This window comes from Tachypleus tridentatus, chromosome 4, assembly GCF_004210375.1.
Source record: "Tachypleus tridentatus isolate NWPU-2018 chromosome 4, ASM421037v1, whole genome shotgun sequence".
Taxonomy (NCBI): domain Eukaryota; kingdom Metazoa; phylum Arthropoda; class Merostomata; order Xiphosura; family Limulidae; genus Tachypleus; species Tachypleus tridentatus.
The window spans coordinates 18,634,575-18,656,530 of NC_134828.1; the positions used below are offsets into that span (position 1 = coordinate 18,634,575).

Here is a 21,956-nt window from a genome sequence, read left to right on the forward strand (position 1 = left end):
CCGAATGGGTAAAAGAAGTTGACCCCACTATTCGGTTAAGGACCTCTGTGACTTAGCGGAACGTCATACGTTAATTCTTCTGTTAGCCTGCTTTCTTATCTGCAGTAGGTGTCCCTAGTTTAGCAGTGTAAGACTAGAAGGAAGGCAGCTAGTTATCAGCACCCGCCGCCAACTCTTGGAATATTCTTCTACCAAAGAATATTGGAATTGTCTATAACATTATAAGACCCCAATAGTGAAAGGGCGAGCATATTTGGTCGAGCACCCTAATCATCTGGCCATACCGAGACATATATGGGATATGACAGTCGATCTTATACAAACACACTGCCACCCAGTGTCACAGCGGTGTGTTTGTTGACTTACAATGCTAAAAATTGGGTTTCCATACCCGTGGTGAACAGAGCACAGATAACCTTTGGCGTTGCTTGGCACTTAACAATAACCAAATTCGGCTAGCTTAGTTTAACAGTTTGTTTAAGTCCTAAGCAACATTTGGTCTATTTGTTGTGTCTACCGAAGGGAATCAAACCCCGGACTTTAACGTTATAAGTCTGTAAGCTTACCGCTATCGTCAAGAGACGGTTATTGCTGAGTGTTTGTAAACCCCTGTGGTCAAATTCAAAATGCCAGAAACATTGAAAGAACATAAGCCTAAAAGACGAGGCTGGTCTTACTTGTAATTTTATAATTGTTTATAACAAAGTTTAGTAATAGCTGTCAATTTATCCAGTTTCTAGGATTCTTATTGAACATGCACGGCAGTGGCACAGCGGTATGTCTGTAGATTCACACTGATAAAATCAGGATTTCATTACCCGTGGTGAACAGAGCACAGATAGTTCATTGTTTAGTTTCCTGGTTAATTCTAAACAAACCTTCAATGAATATGTCATGTATGAACTTTGGTTTAACGTTTAGTGAAGGCTAAGGATGGATTATTATTATTTATAGTAGTGTTATCTATTTATCTAAAGTAATGATTGTCAAACTACATGAAGCCAGGGAATCCCTTAACCCACCAGCAAAATTTCTTATTTAGTTTGTTTACGCACTTATCCGTGTACAGATAACTGGATATCTTTGTTTTTTTTTTTTTGAATTTCGCACAAAAGCTACTCGAGGGCTATCTGTGCTAGCCGTCCCTAATTTAGCAGTGTAAGACTAGAGGGAAGGCAACTAGTCATCAACACCCACCGCCAACTTTTGGGCTACTCTTGTACCAACGAATAGTGGGATTGACCGTCACATTCCCACAGCTGAATGGACGAACATGTTTGGTACGGCGAGAATTCGAACCCGTGATCCTCAGATTACGAGTCAAACGCTTTAACCCACCTGGCCATGCCGGGGCCCCCCGGTGATCTGATGTAACATGTCTGTAACACCGAATATTCATGAAAGAAAAGCAACAACTGTAAATTTAACTTACTTTTTCTAATCCATAACTTCAATGATTTATTTATTTAGATAATCAAAATATATAGACGGCTGAAAAGAACTCATTAGATTATTAGTGGATTTAGAGCTAAAATTACATCAAATTATGAGAAACGTAATGTTGACATTGCGTTATTTTAAATGTTAAAACCAGCATAATTTATATGAATTACACGTAAGTTATGTGAACATGTTATTATCTTTCGATGGAGTTACAGATATCAACATAAGGGTTCGAAAAAATATCGCTCTTGTAACTGCTAGCAGTGTCGGTCTACATAGATTGTAACATTTTATCTAAAGTAACAAGAGCTATGAGGGTCAAGAGTTTGAATCCCCGTCACACCAAACATGCTCGCCCTTCCAGCCGTGAGGGCGTTATAACGATCAATCCCACTATTCGTTGTAAAAAGAGTAGCCCAAGAGTTGGCGGTGGGTGGTAATAACTAGCCATCTTTCCTCTAGTCTTACATTGCTAAATTAGGGACGGCTAGCGCAGATAGTCTTCGTGTAGCTTTGCGCGAAATTGAAAAACAAACAATCGAACAAGAACCATGAATCCTCGACTTGGTTAACCAGGTAGTGTCCCGCCCTCTATGATTTCTATTGTTAAACCATGAAGCCCAAAATGCCTCTTCCAACAAAACAAAACTACGAGAGCACTACTTTATGAACGTAAACCAGCTGAAAGAATGTAGGTAAAGGTTAAAGGTGAAAGGAAACGGAAACTGTAACAACTGAACGGTAAACTAATCTCTCAAACTTTACAAAATTAGTAACAACATACGTAATTGTATCCCATGTTGGTAAAAGTTACTGCGAAATAACTGAGAACGAATAAGAAAGTAAATATGTTCTTAAAGAATGTCACATGGAATTATGAGAGAAAACGCGTTTATACAGACCGATACTCAGGCGTGGGGTCAACGCGGGTCATTGGTATTATATTATATAGCAACGACAGATAGATAGATACAAATGGTTTTAGCTTTTCTACGTTAAATATATTTGTACAGCCTAGTCTTTCTAACTGTTTATAGTAACACATACCAATATTTAGCTCTCACGTGAGCTTTCCTGTGTCACAGAAGCTAACAAACTGACCCAGCTGTTTATCATTGTTATTATCCAGATTTACCCGATATGGTCATCATCGAGATAATAAAAAATATTTAGTTTCAGTACTTTTATTTCCCTCGGCCCCATGGGTTTTTCCTCTCTATCCTCCGCGTGACTCGCTCGAAAACTGTGTGGCATGAAATGCACGTGAATGTTCGCACGAAGTTCTTCTGAATATCACGTGGTTAGAAAGAAAATACGGCCTGGAGAAGATAAGAAGCTATTTGGCTTATCTGGGGTGACAGTTTAAGCGTTCAAAAATGAAAAGGACATCAATGCAGGGACAGTCACCATATGTGTCCGAGCGATGTTTTGTATGCACGAGACGTGCTCATGAGACATACTATTCTTTATGAAGTTTTTCTTGTTCTTGCAATTCGTTACAATGCGCAGGAAGTAACGTACATTTCTCCAAAGGAACGAATAACAAACATCTTCTGAGTGCGGAGAAACGTCCAAATATATGTTAACCTAATCAGCCTTATCGGGCCTAACGTGGAGTCCAATTAAAAAAAAAAAATGAAAGGAGTGCTGGTATTTCAACTAACTCTTTGCTGTATTCTTCCGCCGTCAAAAACTTTCGCTAAGTATCACACTTAGTTCAAATACTATTTATATCACTTGTGTATCAGTTACTTAGTAGGGTAATGTATAACGCTGAAACCGGTGGAACAAGGCCCACTTTAATCACTTCACTGTTGAGCGTGTCAGTTAATAAATAGTGTAGTGTGTAACGCTGAAACCGGTGGAACAAGGCCCACTTTAATCACTTCACTGTTGTGCGTGTCAGTTAATAAATAGTGTAGTGTATAACGCTAAAACCGGTAAAACAAGGCCCACTTTAATCACTTCACTGTTGTGCGTGTCAGTTAATAAACAGTGTAGTGTATAACGCTGAAACCGGTGGAACAAGGCCCACTTTAATCACTTCACGGTTGTGCGGTTCAACACAGCATCCAGGAAAGGTACGAACAAACTATCAATGTAAGACGTGTCATTATTGGTCAGTTTTAGCAGCAACTTAAAACGTGATGAAATAGACTTCTTGTTGTATTCAAACTTAAATGGGTATTATATATATAAACATAGAATTCACACCAAACAGTTTAAAGTGTTATAACAAGCAAAACAAACTTATATAGTTTGTTTGTTTTTGAATTTCGCGCAAAGCTACACGAGGACTATCTGTGCTAGCCGTCCCTAATTTAGCAGTGTAAGACTAGAGGAAAGGCAGCTAGTCATCACCACCCACCGTCAACTCTTGGGCTACTCTTCTACCAACGAATAGTGAGATTGACCGTCACATCATAACGCCCCCACGGCTGAAAGGACGAACATTTTTGGTGCGACCGGGCCTCAAAGTTATATAGATTAAAATCTCACTCATAAAATTATTGTATCTTAAAACTACCGCCAATAAATAACGTTTCGTTTTGTTTCACTGTTAAATTAAAGCAACAAACTGAATTTTGGGTAACATCGAACATTCCTGTTAAGTTTATTACACACTATTATTACCATTTGATTTTAGGAAATTGTTTTATACGCACGTGCCCTTATGTCCAAGTACAGATTTCAGTTATGTGAAGAGACTGAGATACTCAAAAGATAGGTTATCTTATGATTTAACATTGAAACTAAATACAATTTTAGGGAAGCATCTTGTGATGTTATGTTAAAATAAAAAAAAAATCATCACCTTATGATCTGTTATTCGAATTACATTTAATTTAGATCTGATCGACTTCAAATCTGATATTGGAATGGATATTGACTGATGAACTTATCGTCTGTAATTGGAAGTAAATATTGTAAATATTGTGCTACTTGACTGATGAACTTATGGTCTGTAATTGTTATTATTGAAATATTGTGTTACTTGACTGATGAACTTATGGTCGTAATTAAAAGTTATTATTGAAATATTGTGTTACTTGACTGATGAACTTATGGTCTTAATTAAAAGTTAATATTGTAAATATTGTGCTACTTGACTGATGAACTTATGGTCTGTAATTGGAAGTTAATATTGTAAATATTGTGCTACTTGAGTGATGAACTTATGGTCTTAATTAAAAGTTAATATTGTAAATATTGTGCTACTTGACTGATGAACTTATGGTCTGTAATTGGAAGTTAATATTGTAAATATTGTGCTACTTGACTGATGAACTTATGGTCTTAATTAAAAGTTAATATTGTAAATATTGTGCTACTTGACTGATGAACTTATGGTCTTAATTAAAAGTTAATATTGTAAATATTGTGCTACTTGACTGATGAACTTATGGTCTTAATTAAAGTTATTATTGAAATATTGTGTTACTTGACTGATGAACTTATGGTCTGTAATTAAAAGTTATTATTGAAATATTGTGTTACTTGACTGATGAACTTATGGTCTTAATTAAAAGTTAATATTGTAAATATTGTGCTACTTGACTGATGAACTTATGGTCTTAATTAAAAGTTATTATTGAAATATTGTGTTACTTGACTGATGAACTTATGGTCTGTAATTGGAAGTTAATATTGTAAATATTGTGCTACTTGACTGATGAACTTATGGTCTTAATTAAAAGTTAATATTGAAATATTGTGTTACTTGACTGATGAACTTATGGTCTTAATTAAAAGTTAATATTGAAATATTGTGTTACTTGACTGATGAACTTATGGTCTGTAATTGGAAGTTATTATTGAAATATTGTGTTACTTGACTGATGAACTTATGGTCTGTAATTGGAAGTTAATATTGTAAATATTGTGCTACTTGACTGATGAACTTATGGTCTTAATTAAAAGTTAATATTGAAATATTGTGTTACTTGACTGATGAACTTATGGTCTTAATTAAAAGTTAATATTGTAAATATTGTGCTACTTGACTGATGAACTTATGGTCTGTAATTGGAAGTTAATATTGTGCTAATAGACTGATAATTTGGGATTGAAAGTTTCGAAGCCTGTAATTTTGAAAAATCACATTGGGGTTAAACCCGATGTTGCTCTTTACCGAAATAAAAAATATATCAAAGATTGGCTCCATTGTAGATTATTATAAGAGAAGAAACACAGAGTAGAAAAGACCACAAGACGTGGAAAAATAATAAAACTGTGTTAATTACTTGCGTGTTTCTGTTATAGTAAAGCCACATTGGGATGTCAGCTGTATCCTCAAGGGGAATCGAACCTCTGATTTTAGCGTTATAAGTACATAGGCTTGCCGCTGTTCCAGCTAAGGACTGAAAACTGGTAAAACTCACATATCTAACAAAAACTTTATTTTTATTTGCTACATCTAAATCTTTCTAAGCTTTTATTTTTACGTAGCACGATTTAAGCTACCTCACGAATGGCTTCTGTTCTCAACACCGCAAGTAATAATAAATTGTTTGTTATAGACGTGAGTTTGGCCGATTTTGAAAATGCTATTCCTCACTAAATCTCCTGTCTCATTCTTGTACACGCCCTGACTGACAGCACTAATAATGAAATTAGTAGAAACAGTCTCAACAGGATTTGATGTTATATCATAACGGTGTGCGTTTCTTACTGCTGGTTTTGTAATACTTTTGTTTCGGGCAATCATCTATGTCTATCAAATATAACACCTAAGTTTCTAACCAGATGACGTACACATATAGAACTTACAATAACTTTTGCCCCCCCCCCAGTGGCTCAGCGTCAATTTTGGAGGATTATAACGCTAGAAAACGGGTTTCGATACCAGTGCTATGTACGGCACGCATAGCCCATTATGTAAATTTGTGCTTATCTACAAATAAAAAACATTTTTCTAGTTATATGAATCATATACAAAGTTCTTTAAAATTCCAAAATTAACACAGTGCATATAATAATTAGACATAATGTGCTAACTTTCAGCACATTTTCCAGAATGTAAGTGCTACATTTTTCTGCACGTTATCAATACTGAATTTGTTTCCAAGTTCCTACATAAAACAATAATTCGATGCGCATGTGAATTATTAAGTGTAAAATAAAAAAAGTTACACTTTTTGTGAAATATACCTGAGATTATAAATATTTAATAACAGTAATATGTAAATGTTAAATGTTTGATTTGACATTTTGTTCAGGAAAAAAACACGGAAAATATTAAAATAACAATTGTAAAGTTGTGTGAGTTGAACACAGCAGTCAGACAATTCGTTTAAATAATTAATTGGTATCAAAGTCAAGGGAGATTTTGTGTGTTTGTTTTTGAATTTTGCGCAAAGCTACACGAGGGCCATCATATTAAAACAATATGAGCTTTCTAACCGAAAGCTCGCAAACAAATACATTTCAGCGCAAAAAAATGTTCTTGTATTATTTAACTTATTAATTTATCCACGTCATTAGCCTTAAACAGAAATCAAAATACACTTTAATTACAAAAGCAAAACTAAAAAGGTACCTCCTATGTAGCTAGTCTATCTTTGATTTGTAATTAATTTTACTTAATTAGAAAAACACTTATATTTAGCAAGTGTTCAACGAAACATTAAAAGCTGATAAAGTGTCGTAATTAAACATCAATGGAAAAGTGCTCGAAAATGGATATTTTCTTTGTCAGCTGACATTATAATCTTGTAATGACATTATAATGTTGCTCAGTGGGTTGAGCTATCTGTACATCTGTTTCAAAATACACTTTATAAATGTAGTAGTTTCAACGACTTTAGTGTGTTTTAGTTTTTGAAGACACGTTTATGCTTTTCTTGAATAAGTTTTGTTTTTAGTTAAATGTTTTAGAAACAAATAACTGTTTCCCACTCAAATTATAACTATTTTTTCTACCGTAGCTAACTTTTGTCTTCCCAAACGTTTCACAAAATTATACAGTTTCCAAAACTTATGTTAACAATTGTTATTTGTGCTTCAAACTCAGAAACTGAGCTTCTGCTAATGAAATGGTTTGTGTTGTATACGTTGTATAAAGTTTATACTCTGGTGGCTAACCACATTCAGATATTAAGGTTAGTTAAGTTGCAAACGCCATTTCCTGAAACCCTGTTGTTCATAAACCCTTAACAAGGTGGTTTCTGAAAGTACCTCATTTATCAACATGTTTGTGTGCCAGTAACCACATTGTTTCTTGAAAGTACCTCATTTATTAACATGTTTGTGTGCCAGTAACCACATTGTTTCTTTAACGGACCTTATTTATCAACATGTTTGTGTGCCATTAACCACATTGTTTCTTGAAAGTACCGTATTTATCAACATGTTTGTGTGCCAGTAACCACATTGTTTCTTGAAAGTACCTCATTTATCAACATGTTTGTGTGCCAGTAACCACATTGTTTCTTGAAAGTACCTCATTTATTAACATGTTTGTGTGCCAGTAACCACATTGTTTCTTTAAAGTACCTCATTTATTAACATGTTTGGGTGCTAGTAACCACATTGTTTCTTTAACGGACCTTATTTATTAACATGTTTGTGTGCCAGTAACCACATTGTTTCTTGAAAGTACCTCATTTATCAACATGTTTGTGTGCTAGTAACCACATTGTTTCTTGAAAGTATCTTATTTATCAACATGTTTGTGTGCCAGTAACCACATTGTTTCTTGAAAGTACCTCATTTATTAACATGTTTGTGTGCTAGTAACCACATTGTTTCTTGAAAGTATCTTATTTATCAACATGTTTGTGTGCCAGTAACCACATTGTTTCTTGAAAGTACCTCATTTATTAACATGTTTGTGTGCTAGTAACCACATTGTTTCTTGAAAGTATCTTATTTATCAACATGTTTGTGTGCCAGTAACCACATTGTTTCTTGAAAGTATCTTATTTATCAACATGTTTGTGTGCTAGTAACCACATTGTTTCTTGAAAGTATCTTATTTATCAACATGTTTGTGTGCTAGTAACCACATTGTTTCTTGAAAGTATCTTATTTATCAACATGTTTGTGTGCCAGTAACCACATTGTTTCTTGAAAGTACCTCATTTATTAACATGTTTGTGTGCCAGTAACCACATTGTTTCTTGAAAGTACCTCATTTATTAACATGTTTGTGTGCCAGTAACCACATTGTTTCTTGAAAGTACCTCATTTATTAACATGTTTGTGTGCCAGTAACCACATTGTTTCTTGAAAGTACCTCATTTATTAACATGTTTGTGTGCCAGTAACCACATTGTTTCTTGAAAGTATCTTATTTATCAACATGTTTGTGTGCCAGTAACCACATTGTTTATTTAAGGTACCTCATTTATTAACATGTTTGTGTGCCAGTAACCACATTGTTTCTTGAAAGTACCTCATTTATTAACATGTCTGTGTGCCAGTAACCACATTGTTTCTTGAAAGTACCTCATTTATGAACATGTTTGTGTACCAGTAACCACATTGTTTCTTGAAAGTACCTCATTTATCAACATGTTTGTGTGCCAGTAACCACATTGTTTATTTAAAGTACCTCATTTATGAACATGTTTGTGTACCAGTAACCACATTGTTTCTTGAAAGTACCTCATTTATCAACATGTTTATGTACCGGTACCCACATTGTTCTCTGAATCTTACATAAGTTAGAGAAAGTGTGTGTGAGGAAACTGGAACACAATATAAATATTGTGTAAAAATAATTGTAATGAAACATTCGTTTCATTCTGGTTTACTAATAGTTTATGTTTCTTGAAATCGAATTGATTTATAGCGAATTTGTGCCTTTTCCGGGTTCATTCATACTTTGTGTTTTCTTATTTCATGAAACCGAGTAGTTTTATGTCCAATTTCTTTCTATTTTAGTTCAAACAGTTTACGTTTATCTTTCAAGATTAATTTGGTTTAAGATTTTATTTTGGTTTTATTATTTTAGCCCACCGATGATTCAAAGGGAAGTCTGTAGGCTTACAACAATACACATTGTATTTTGATACCCTCTATTGGAAAATCATATGTAGCCAGCCCATTGTGTAGTTTTGTTACTAACGGGAAACATACATTTGTTTATTTCTTCTTTCTGACATGCGATCTTTCCTGCTTGACTTATCATATAATAAAACCTTCCTGCATGGAGTGCTTTTCAAAGGCAGAACAAGTCACAAGTAAGGTTTAACTTAAATTCACTTTTGCTCAAGAAGAAAAGTGTAAATCCAATACAAGTTACCAAGATGTCGTTCGAATTAGCGCCATAGTCAGCTGGTCACAAAGCTTTTAGGCTTAGATAAATCACGTGTGCATTAGACGTCTGATCAGAAAATGGGTTACATGGAGATTGTCTATAGTCAGGTTTCAACGATAGGCACTTAAGGCTCTTGAATACGATACTTTTGTGGAGGAAAACATCACCTCTCTTCCATTACCGATACTTTTAGGCCTCGTACTGTCTTCTCTTGAGAGACTATTTGTTCCGAGCCTCTCCTTGTTCCACATGATATCCATATTCTTCTTAAATAAGACGAAAAGTAATACGCTTTTACTTAGTAAAACACTCTAAGGATATTAGTAAAGAAGTCTGCTTTCACTTTAGACAAAACCACGTCTTGTAATGATAACCCAAAAGTTCCACGAAATCAATACTTACTATACGTTGTTTTTATATCCAGGGACTTTAAAAGAGAGGTTTATATTAAAGGAAAACGATCGTGAAAGTAAAACCGATATCAAACTTTGGCTAACGATGTCAATTCACCTTCTAGTGATAATATATTGTTCTTCGTGATTTTTTTTAAAGATACGTATTACTTAAAAAGCAGTTGTAACGTGATATACAACTTAGCGCTCTCAGGTGGTCACGTTATAAAACTATTTATTACTTTAAACAACTTAAAATGCCTTTTATTGTAATTAAATTTCACATAAAAATATTCAAGAGCTATTTGCACAAGCTATCCCCTAATTTAAAAGTGATGGACTAAAAGAAAGACAGCTAGTCAACAACATCCACTGACGACTCTTTTCTGTGAATGAAAAGTAGGATTGACCGTACGTTAACACACTCTCACGATTGAATGGACCCTAGCCCAAATAGAACAAAATATTCTATTCGAGACAGGTAGATATGTTCTTATTATAATACAACGTTACGTTTAAATTACATTACGAGTGTCACTGTTTTGGTTTTATTTTGTTTAGTATAATTCGTGATTTGGCCCGACATGGCCAAGCGTGTTAAGGCGTGCGACTCGTAATCCGAGGGTCACGGGTTCGAATCCCCGTCGCGCTAAACATGTTCGCCCTTTCAGCCGTGGGGACGTTATAATGTTTCAGTCAATCCCACTATTCGTTGGTAAAAGAGTAGCCCAAGAGTTGGCGGTGGGTGGTGATGACTAGCTGCCTTCCTTCTAGTCTTACACTGCTAAATTAGGGACGGCTAGCACAGATAGCCCTCGAGTAGCTTTGTGCGAAATTCAAAAACAAACAAACAAACAATTCGTGATTTAGTCGAAATAATTTCTTTGTTTGTAGTTTAAACACAAAGATATTCAATGAATTATTCGTGATCTGCCCACCACGGGTATTGAAACCCGGTTTCTAGCGTTCCTATACAATCATCGACGTAAGATATTAAAGCAATCAACAGTGCTTCCCGTTAGTACATCGGTATGTCTACCGATTTACAACGCTAAAGTCAGGGGTTCGATTCTCCTCGGTGGGCTGAGCAGATAACTCGATGTGGCTTTACTATAAGAAAAACACATACGCAATCAAAACTTAAATTTAGGATATTATTTTCTTGGGGTATCAAATAAGATATTGAAATATAAATGTTGTAATGGCACCATTTCAAACATGTCTCACCTTTCCCACACACCCCGCGTGAAACAAATAAACATATGTAAATCAAAGTCACGGTGATACTGTTTGTCAACAGCAGATGCTATATATGTGTGTATATATATATTTATATATGGAGGTTTCTTGATGTACGAAAATGGTGATCCATTGTGGACTGGAATAAGATATTTGATATTCAGTTACAGGATTACTGTTCTCAATCATAAGCACTTGATGAGCAAGTGGGATAAACGGGCAGGTTAGAGACAGCCTAGTGATTAGGCATAGCTGACCTACTCTTTAGCTTCTGATCAGAGAAAGAAGATCCAGTCAACAGCACTAGCCGCCACAGTCACAAAGGTTTGTTGTTGTTTTTTTGCGTGTCCTGGAATCCAATAAAGGGGTAAACTACCGTATTTTCTGGTTAATAAGCCGAGGCCAATTTTCAGCTCTGAATATGAGGGTTTTTGCTTATTACCGCCCAATAAGCCGAAGCCATTTTTAAGAAGTGACAAGTTTCTTCAAAATGATTTCTTAGTCTCGTTTCAGCGTCAGCATGCATGTTGTGTGTGATCATTGGCGTTCTGTAGTAAAGCAGAACGTGTCGTATTGAGACAGAGATGGAATCAATATGTCATGCGTTATTGGCTTCACTCACTGTAATTAGGTAACTAATGAAATTCCAGAATTTTTACTCAGTAATTAAAATCACTAACCCAGGGTATAAATACCAGGGGTATGTAGTGGGAGTTTATCATTGTACCGTCAAAAGCCAAAGATGTCTACACCTGCAAAAAAAAAGAATGCGTTATGATGCTGCTTTTAAACTGAAAGTTGTAGAGCTAGCCTTAAAAACCTCAAATATGAATGCCGCTCGCCATTACTGTGTGAATGAAAAACAGGTCCGTGAATGGAAGAAAGCAGAATGTGTGCTAAAAGAAATGTCCAAAACAAGTAACTGTAACCAGAAACATAAACCAAAACTGGAAGAAGATGTAGCGACATGGGTGAATGAAAACCGGCAGAGTGGACTGACTGTCACGCGTGCCCAGATCCGTAGTTTTGCACTAAAGTGGGCTGGTCGAAATAAAGAAAATTCAAGAGACTTTAAGACAACCAACAGCTGGTGTACCCGCTTCATGAAGCGACACAACCTTGTACTTCGAGAGAAAACGAAGATCGCGCAGAGACTGGCAAGTGACTTGGATGATAAAATCACCTCGTTCCAGAAATTTATCATTCATCATCGCCAAAAACACAACTACCCTCTACAAATGATTGGGAATATGGACGAGACTCCGATTTTTTTCGATATGGTTGGAAACAAAACCGTTAACAAAGCTGGCGAGAAAACCGTTTGGGTTAAGACAACGGGCCACGAGAAACAACGTTTCACTGTAGTCTTAACGTGCTTTGTCCAGAAATTTATCATTCATCATCGCCAAAAACACAACTACCCTCTACAAATGATTGGGAATATGGACGAGACTCCGATTTTTTTCGATATGGTTGGAAACAAAACCGTTAACAAAGCTGGCGAGAAAACCGTTTGGGTTAAGACAACGGGCCACGAGAAACAACGTTTCACTGTAGTCTTAACGTGCTTTGCTGATGGGACAAAATTACCGCCTATGGTAATTTTCAAAAGAAAATCATTTCCTAAGAAGAAGAAATTTCCGAAAGGAGTGATCGTCCATGTACAATAAAACGGATGGATGGACGACGAAGGGTGCATCAAGTGGATTAACGAAGTGTGGGCGCGTCGTGCTGGCGGACTGATGAAATCTACATCTCTGCTCGTTTGGGATATGTTTAAGTCCCACCTGTGTGAAAACGTTAAAGCCGCGATCAAAAGATGCAATACCGATATTGCAGTTATTCCCGGTGGGCTGACATCTGTGATACAGCCCTTAGATGTGTGTTTAAATAAACCTTTTTAAAGACAGACTCCGTCAATGTTGGAATGAGTGGATGGTTTCCGGCAATCAAAGTTTTACTGCTGCCGGAAATATGCATCGCTCGCTACCGTCAGTGAGCGGGTCGTGACATCGTGGAACGATATTAGTGTTAAAACTGTGGAGACGTTATTTAAAAAATGCAGCATCTCAAATGGAACGGAAGATGATATGTTGTGGTTGGACGACAACGAGGAAGACAACATTCCACTCACTCAGCTAATAACACCAGAGAATGACCCGTACGACGACCAGGTCTCTGCCGAGGATTGGAATCTATTATTTGGTGCTTCTGACGATGAAGATGATGAATTTGATGGATTTTAATAAATTTCTGAGATTAAAGTGTGTATTTTTTTTATGAATTTTGTTATTTCTATGAATACATGTCATTCGTAATGTATAGACCTTTTTCTATTAATAAATAAAGTTTATTCAACTGAAATAACTCGGTCGTAACTGTGAGATCAAAGGTATGATTTTGGGGCCGATTTTGGTCTTCGGTATTTTTTGGTCCAAAGCTGGTGATCGGCCAATAAGCCGACCCCCCAAAAATCAGGTACAAAATTTAGGGCAAGAAATTCGGCTTATTAGGCGGAAAATACGGTATCAATTTTGTAATAAACATCTGAGACTCGAGATCATGTTCAACATTATCGTGGCTGAAAGCTTGGACCTTATTATCCGCAGCCTGACACGTGGAATGACATGCTGCAGAATGACACTAGGTCATTCCCGACTTAAAGAGCTGTATTTGATACTAATTAAGTCCTGTGTTCTGCAACTGGTTATTATTTGTGGATTTAAAGCAGTAGGTGAGGTAGATTAAATGCGCAGTTACTAATCTGGATGTTTTTGTAAAGTCATAACACTTATTAGTACTAATTTAGATGCGTCACCAATTATATTAAGTTAGACCAAGTTAATCAGCATATTGCTCTAATTGTAATAAAGCAAACGTTAGCTTCCTAAATTAAAGCTTTCATTATGCGATGAGGAACCTGTCTTCAATGATGGACACACACATCAGAGCAGATGTTGCAGCATGGATCACCTAGTTGTTCTAGAAACATACGTAAAGTGTCAGCTCCACCAAGAGAGAGTTTTTTTAATATTACTTTACAAATAAGAATGGTGAAAATTGTCCACATTTTATTCAAAATCTACATTTTACTTATCAAAACATGGAGGAAAGTATGGTGTAATCCTTAACATTGTCTTCATAAGCACAACTAATGTTTTATTTTAGTGACAGTAATAACGTACACGATTCGAACCTTAAATATATGTCAATCTCATATAGATGTTTGTTTGTCTTCGAATTTCGCGCAAAGCTACACGAGGGCTATCTGCGCTAGCCATCCCTAATTTTGTAGTCTGAGACTACAGGGAAGGCAGCTAGTCATCACCACCCACCGCCAACTCTTGGGCTACTCTTTTACCAACGAATAGTGGGATTGACCATCACATTATAACGCCCCACGGCTGAAAGGGCGAGCATGTTTGGTACGACGGGGATTCGAACCCGCGACCCTCATACTACGAGTCGAACTTCTTAACCCAATGGCCATACCAGGCTCGTAAAGATGAAGTCGAATGAATCACGGCAGTTTAATTGATTGACGAGTCTTAGGTTCGAATCTTGCGTAGACTGAATTTGTACTTATTTCATATCATATATATATATACAATAAAGATTAACGCAATTTTCATCTCTAAGTAGGACTGTGTTTGTTTGTTTCTACGCAAAAAGCTATACACAGGTTGTAGTTGCTCTGCCCACTACAGATGGACGTCAAATCAAATATCAGCTAGCTATATAAAGGAAAACAATTCGGTTGTAACCGGAAACCGAAATTCAAACTTCGACATTTTCAAATGTAATTGTATGTTATTTCTATAGACGTTGGTACTAAAATAAGGCATATAGCTTCGTCACCTTAGTCCAGTACCTCTTGGGTTGGTTACATCATGTAATACGTTATACTTAATGCTGTGTTTTCCATGTTTCATACAGACTGTTCTCCACAAAATTACGAGTAACTGCCTCGTTAATTACGTTCATTTATGTACTGAGTTTACGACAAGTTTCTACAAGTTCTATACTGACATATCTGTGTTTGATGAAATGCCAGACAAATTTGGAAATGCCTTTGAACGCACCTTTTACACATATTAAATATGTTCACTGAAAGTGAATAATGTACGTCGTTAATTCTAATTGTTCATTACTAGACGACGTTATATACGACCTTTAAAGTTGATCGCTTGAAGGGTGTTCCACGTGCCACTCTATTTCCATGTTTCTCTAGTCCCCACCTTGAACTCTATTTAGCTACCTTACGAGCATACATACTGCAAGATGCTTGCTCGTCTGAACACAAGGAATAATTGTGTCGTGTTTGATGGTAGCTAGTTACTTAGAGGAGTATCATAGTGCTTCACTGAAACTATTAGATATCTAATTTTCTCGTAAATATGGGTATATTATACTGATAAATAAACTTTACAAACTCTCAAGTTTTTCTGTAAGTTTTTGCTGTGTTTGATTAGCTATTCTAATGTCTGTTTTAAATTGAATGTCAGAGAAAGGGACTTTTATTTTATGGACATAAATCTCCTTTTAAGACATTCTCTGTCCTTCTTCGTAATGTCAGTATTTCCTTGAAAACAAAATACGTTTGGTTTTGTTTCTTTTGAATTTTGCGCAAAGCTACACGAGGGCTATCTGCTCTAGCCGTCCATAATTTAGCAGTGTAAGACTAGAGGAAAGGCAGCTAGTTATCATCACCTACCGCCAACTCTTGGGATACTCTTTTACCAACGAATGTTAGGATTGACCGTCATATTATAACGCCCCCAACGCTGAAACGGCGAGCACGTTTGGTGTAATGAGGATTTGATTCTGCGATCTTCGGATTACGAGCCTTAACCAACTGGCCATGTCAGGCCTAACGTAGAGTGAGTTTCAAATGGAAATTAACATACATGTGAGGTATTTGATTACACTTTCACGTATTTCGTTGGCCAGGTGGATTAAGGCGTTCGACTCGTAATCTGAGGTTCGAATCCCCGTTACATTAAACATTCTGGCCCTTTCAGCCGTGGGGGCGTTATAATGTGACAGTCAATCCCACTATTCATTGGTTAAAGAGTAGCCCGAGAGTTGGCGGTGGGTGGTGATGACTAGCTGCCTTCCCTCTAGTCATACACTGCTAAATTAGGGACGGCTAGCGCAGATAGCCCTCGTGTAGCTTTGCGTGAAATTCAAAACAAACCAAACTCTCTAGATTCTGTGACGTAATCGAAACTTCAGGATGAATATTTAATTTTGTGCTTTCATTGCTCTCCAAGCTGTTATTAAATCTCTAACCGTTTTATCTCCTTTCCATTCGAAATCCTGCATTCTAAAATAGGTCGTGATCGAATATTCAGGCTGAACATATTATTACACTTCAAACACAATTATCATAACTCGATAATTCTGTAACTGTATCTCAGAACGGCTGGTATGGGTATTAACATTTTTATTGATTAGGAGAGAACAACGTTTCGATCTTCCAAGGTCATCTTAACCTGAAAAAGGCTTAGAAAGGTTGAAATGTTGTTCTCTGCTTTATTAGTAAAAGTGTTAATACCCATAACAGCCGTACTGAGATACATTTTTATTTCAAGTAGGTTTCTCGTCATGAAGAGATATCCTGAGATCTATTCGTTAACGACCTGGTTGTTAACGTAACAGTCTTTGAATCCATGAGTTCACGGTGCGCGCTACGTAATCACAGAATAGTGGTCCGACTGTGTGGCTTCGGGTCAGTGTGATAAGAGTGACAGTCAAATTGCACTATTCGATCATAGGATCCAAGGAGGCGGATATTGGTGCTTTGATTAGCTTACTTTCACTTGATAAGCTGGAAATTAATGAATGAAAATAATTGTCTTTGGTTGGTGCGCTTAGATAATGGTGTTAATGCTGCGAAAAATGACTTAAAATAAACTGAAGTTTATTGTCGAAAAACTCATACTAACGTAATGTGTCAGACTTGCTGAGGAACGAACGTTACCTTCTTAATCAAACAAGTTATTTACATATCAGATCCTCTAGCATATGTGAACTGTAATTCCATTGGATGTTTCGTTTGTAGTGTCTGAGAACGAATAGTTCTCAGTTAATATTTCTACGTATACTTAAGTATCGCATCCAGTCACGTGAATCACTGAATGGGCGAAGTGGCGATGCTTTTCCAAGTCGTCTGGACTGGTTAATTTATCGGAAGCTATTCTGGAATATCGCGTTATTCCTTATTCCACTGGAATGTATGAGATTATCTCTAACTCGTACATTGTTCAATAAACTTAAAATTAGTTGATTCTGTTTCAAAGTAATACGTGTTTCTCAAGCTTCGAGGATGAATTTAAAAACGAGAAACATCTTGTTGCAAATATTTTAATACAACCGACATGTTATTTTAGAGAAGGTGAAATAGGCGTCTATGTCAATGAAACATACCTTATTCAGGTTGTATTAACCTGATGACAATACTATCAACACGTTAAAAACAATTGTTCATCAATGAAACATACCTTATTCAGGTTGTATCAACCTGATGACAATATTGTCAACACGTTAAAAACAATTGTTCATCAATGAAACATACCTTATTCAGGTTGTATCAACCTGATGACAATATTGTCAACACGTTAAAAACAATTGTTCATCAATGAAACATACCTTATTCAGGTTGTATCAACCTGATGACAATACTATCAACACGTTAAAAACAATTGTTTATCAATAAAACATACCTTATTCAGGTTGTATCAACCTGATGACAATACTATCAACACGTTAAAAACAATTGTTCATCAATGAAGCATACCTTATTCAGGTTGTATCAACCTGATGACAATATTGTCAACACGTTAAAAACAATTGTTTATCAATGAAACATACCTTATTCAGGTTGTGTCAACCTGATGACAATACTATCAACACGTTAAAAACAATTGTTTATCAATGAAACATACCTTATTCAGGTTGTATCAACCTGATGACAATACTATCAACACGTTAAAAACAATTGTTCATCAATGAAGCATACCTTATTCAGGTTGTATCAACCTGATGACAATATTGTCAACACGTTAAAAACAATTGTTTATCAATGAAACATACCTTATTCAGGTTGTATCAACCTGATGACAATACTATCAACACGTTAAAAACAATTGTTCATCAATGAAGCATACCTTATTCAGGTTGTATCAACCTGATGACAATACTATCAACACGTTAAAATCAATTGTTCATCAATGAAACATACCTTATTCAGGTTGTATCAACCTGATGACAATACTATCAACACGTTAAAAACAATTGTTTATCAATGAAACATACCTTATTCAGGTTGTATCAACCTGATGACAATACTATCAACACGTTAAAAACAATTGTTCATCAATGAAGCATACCTTATTCAGGTTGTATCAACCTGATGACAATATTGTCAACACGTTAAAACAATTGTTTATCAATGAAACATACCTTATTCAGGTTGTATCAACCTGATGACAATACTATCAACACGTTAAAAACAATTGTTTATCAATGAAACATACCTTATTCAGGTTGTATCAACCTGATGACAATATTATCAACACGTTAAAAACAATTGTTTAACAGAACCACACTTAGAAATGTGCAGTAATGCAAAAACGAGTCTAGCCTGATGTTTTCAAATTAGTACTAAAACCACAGAAAATTATTTTTTCTCTAACTCTTTAAACTGTTTTGCCGGTAAATAACTTTTGACTTTGTAATATTTCAAAACAACATATTTTATTTCCTATGCAGGTCTGCAGTAAACCTTCAACTGTGTGTGTTTTCTTTTAGCAAAATTGCATCGGACTATCTGCTGAGCCCACCGAGGGGAATCGAACCCCTTATTTTAGAGTTGTTACTCCGTAGACTTACCTTCAACTGATCAGTCATCCAACTGGGATAATTTCATGCCATGAAAGCGTATATTTCATATAAGTTACTAAAGAAGTGTTTCATATGATCTTGCAATGGTTTATTTAATATACTAGAAGAGCTATATGCAAGCCTTTAGGAAGTCTCGGAACAGTTACTATGTCTCGCTTAACCCATATCCTACTTTATAAAGACTTGTTTCATATTACCAGGTACGTAGATTGGTAGATTTCTAAACATAATGCAATCTCACAGTGCAATACCTTGACCTGATATTTTGGCATTTTGCAGTAAAATTGATGACTCTATTATGGCAACTTCAGTAGTAAAGCACTGGTTTTTTATTTAGTTTTTTTCTATAAGCGTTTTTAGTTGAAACATGTGAATTATAAATTAGATACCTGCTTCTCAGTACTCTGATTTCGAGGTCAACACTTAATGTTGCACGAGTCATCTTGTGTTACTAGTTCAATATGATTACTCTTATGTTTATAATAGCATAATGTTTCCAAATTATCATAGGCACTACGTGAAGTTAATGATTTCTATTATACCTAGATAGCTTTATTTTAAGCCATCAGAATAATAAATTACATTACTAGACTTCAACTAGAAACTGACTATTTTTATTCACAAAAAGAATAATCAATAAATTTTGTTAATATTTTGTACTTGAAGCGTCAAAAACATCAACTTTCAAGAATGTTTTAGAATCTGAAGAATCAGTGAGATGTTACTTTGTCCAAGAAAAATGAAGTTTGGTTGAAGGTTTCACTTTCCAGGTTGTCATAGGATCAAACCAGCTAATACGTTCTGGTGATGAACGAAAGACCGTTTAAAGATTTTAAATTCATGAGAGCTGCAGTTGATATTGTCTATAATTCTTTCTCTGTCGCTCCTCAGGATGCTTCAAATATAGTCTTATTCGCCATGCTGTTCAAGTACAGAAAGAAAAGCCATTTTAAAGTTACTAGTTCAACACATAGTCGGGGTGTTCGAGAAAACAAATTTATTGAAGTTACCTACCTAGGTATAGAAGTATTCTTTGTTCTTAATGTTTCTATTAAGACTACATGTTTATTTGTTTGTTTTGGAATTTCGCGCAAAGCTACACTCGAGGGCTATCTGCGCTAACCGTCTCTAATTTAGCAGTGTAAGACTAGAGGGAAGGCAGCTAGTCATCACCACCCACCGACAACTCTTGGGCTACTCTTTTACCAACAAATAGTGAGATTGACCGTCAGATTATAACGCCCCCACGGCTGAAAGGGCGAGCATGTTTGGTGCGACCGGGATTCGAACACGAGACCCTCAGATTACGAGTCGAAGTCTTAACCCACCTGGCCATGCCGGGCCAAGACTACGTGTAATCTCACGTTTAAGAGGTTTCTGTTCCATAATACTAAATGTTAATTTTGATGATGTAAGTTTCAGACCATAATACGAAAAAAATATTTTTTTAAACCAGACTAAAACATGTTTATATTTCATACAGCGACATGCATACAACAACAATAAAATAGCATCTACATGTTTCGTTTCTTACCCAGGTACGTATTGATATGAGCCTTTCATAAGATAAAAAAAAACATATTCTGCTAGTAATGGATACTACGACGTCTCAGATCAGTAGACAATATGCATTTATATTTATTTATAGACGTAAGTGTACACGTAGCATTGTTCCGTAACAATGAAGTAGGAGACACGTGAAAGAAAGAAACAGGCTTGCTATATTTATTAACATGGTTCTCTGCTCCTGAACGGTCCGTTTGTCACGCTTCACTGAGCATGGTGATACTAAACATGAAGCGAAGATTCGGAAATGAAAAGCCGCAAGAATCTCAGTTCTTTCTAATTTGTTCAGCGTCCGTGAGAAGACCCTGTGGGAAAAGATATTGTAGACGTTCAGGAGTTTCGCTCCTCACAACGAGCCGTTCCTCAGCTCTTGTTAAGTCTGCGAAGTGGGGTTTCTTGTTTCTCAAGTAAAACCTACTCGAAACTCGAAGACGGCTTAGTGAAAAGCTAAAGTTAGTGAGATTAGGTTTATATCATGTAAAATGATTCACTTCCTGTTCTACCTAGTGTTAAACCATCCTCACGTAGTGTTAACATTACAAGTGCCACTTTGGTGTTTTTTTAGCCTCAAAAGCATATTTATTTGCCTGTTTTTGAATTTCGCACAAAGCTACTCGAGGGCTATCTGTGCTAGCCGTCCCTAATTTTGCAGTGTAAGACTAGAGGGAAGGCAGCTAGTCATCACCACCCACCGCCAACTCTTGGGCTACTCTTTTACCAACGAATAGTGGGATTGACCGTCACATTATAACGCCCCCACGGCTGAAAGGGCGAGCATGTTTGGCGCAACGGGAATGCGAACCCGCGACCCTCGGATTACGAGTCGCACGCCTTAACGCGCTTGGCCATGCCGGACCGCCTCAAAAGCACCTGACTTACCAAGAAACAGGGGCTGGCGTCTTATGAGAGGCCTCCAAGTTTCAAGTACAGAGTTTGAGCTACTAACCAGCAGTCCCATCCTGATAAACAATAAATAGGTGTACTTCAAACTGATAAAGTCTGTATCTAGTAGCCAGTTGTTTAGAAAGTGAATATTCACTGTTCCTAACAACACTATAATAAACAACAATAAGCTTTGCATTTATATAATATTTTTTTTAAACATGAAACACAAAATGATAAAGTCGGATCAGCTGTTCGCGCCAGAG

The 21,956-nt window shown here is 36.2% G+C and overlaps 1 protein-coding gene and 1 long non-coding RNA gene across 3 annotated transcripts in view; both read right to left on the reverse strand.

The window, feature by feature from the left end:
• Positions 1-21,956, reverse strand: part of LOC143248621 (uncharacterized) — a 598,442-nt gene that overhangs the window by 454,750 nt on the left and 121,736 nt on the right. The window lies entirely within an intron of this gene.
• The window catches only part of LOC143248247 (uncharacterized), a 78,878-nt gene that overhangs the window by 44,036 nt on the left and 12,886 nt on the right, over positions 1-21,956 (reverse strand). The window contains exon 2 of one of the 2 annotated variants that reach the window (XR_013026840.1): positions 19,857-20,163. The exons of the other annotated variant lie outside the window; for it this stretch is intronic. This is a non-coding gene — a long non-coding RNA (uncharacterized LOC143248247). Of the gene's footprint in view, positions 1-19,856; positions 20,164-21,956 lie in introns of those variants that run through there. 2 annotated transcript variants of the gene reach the window in all.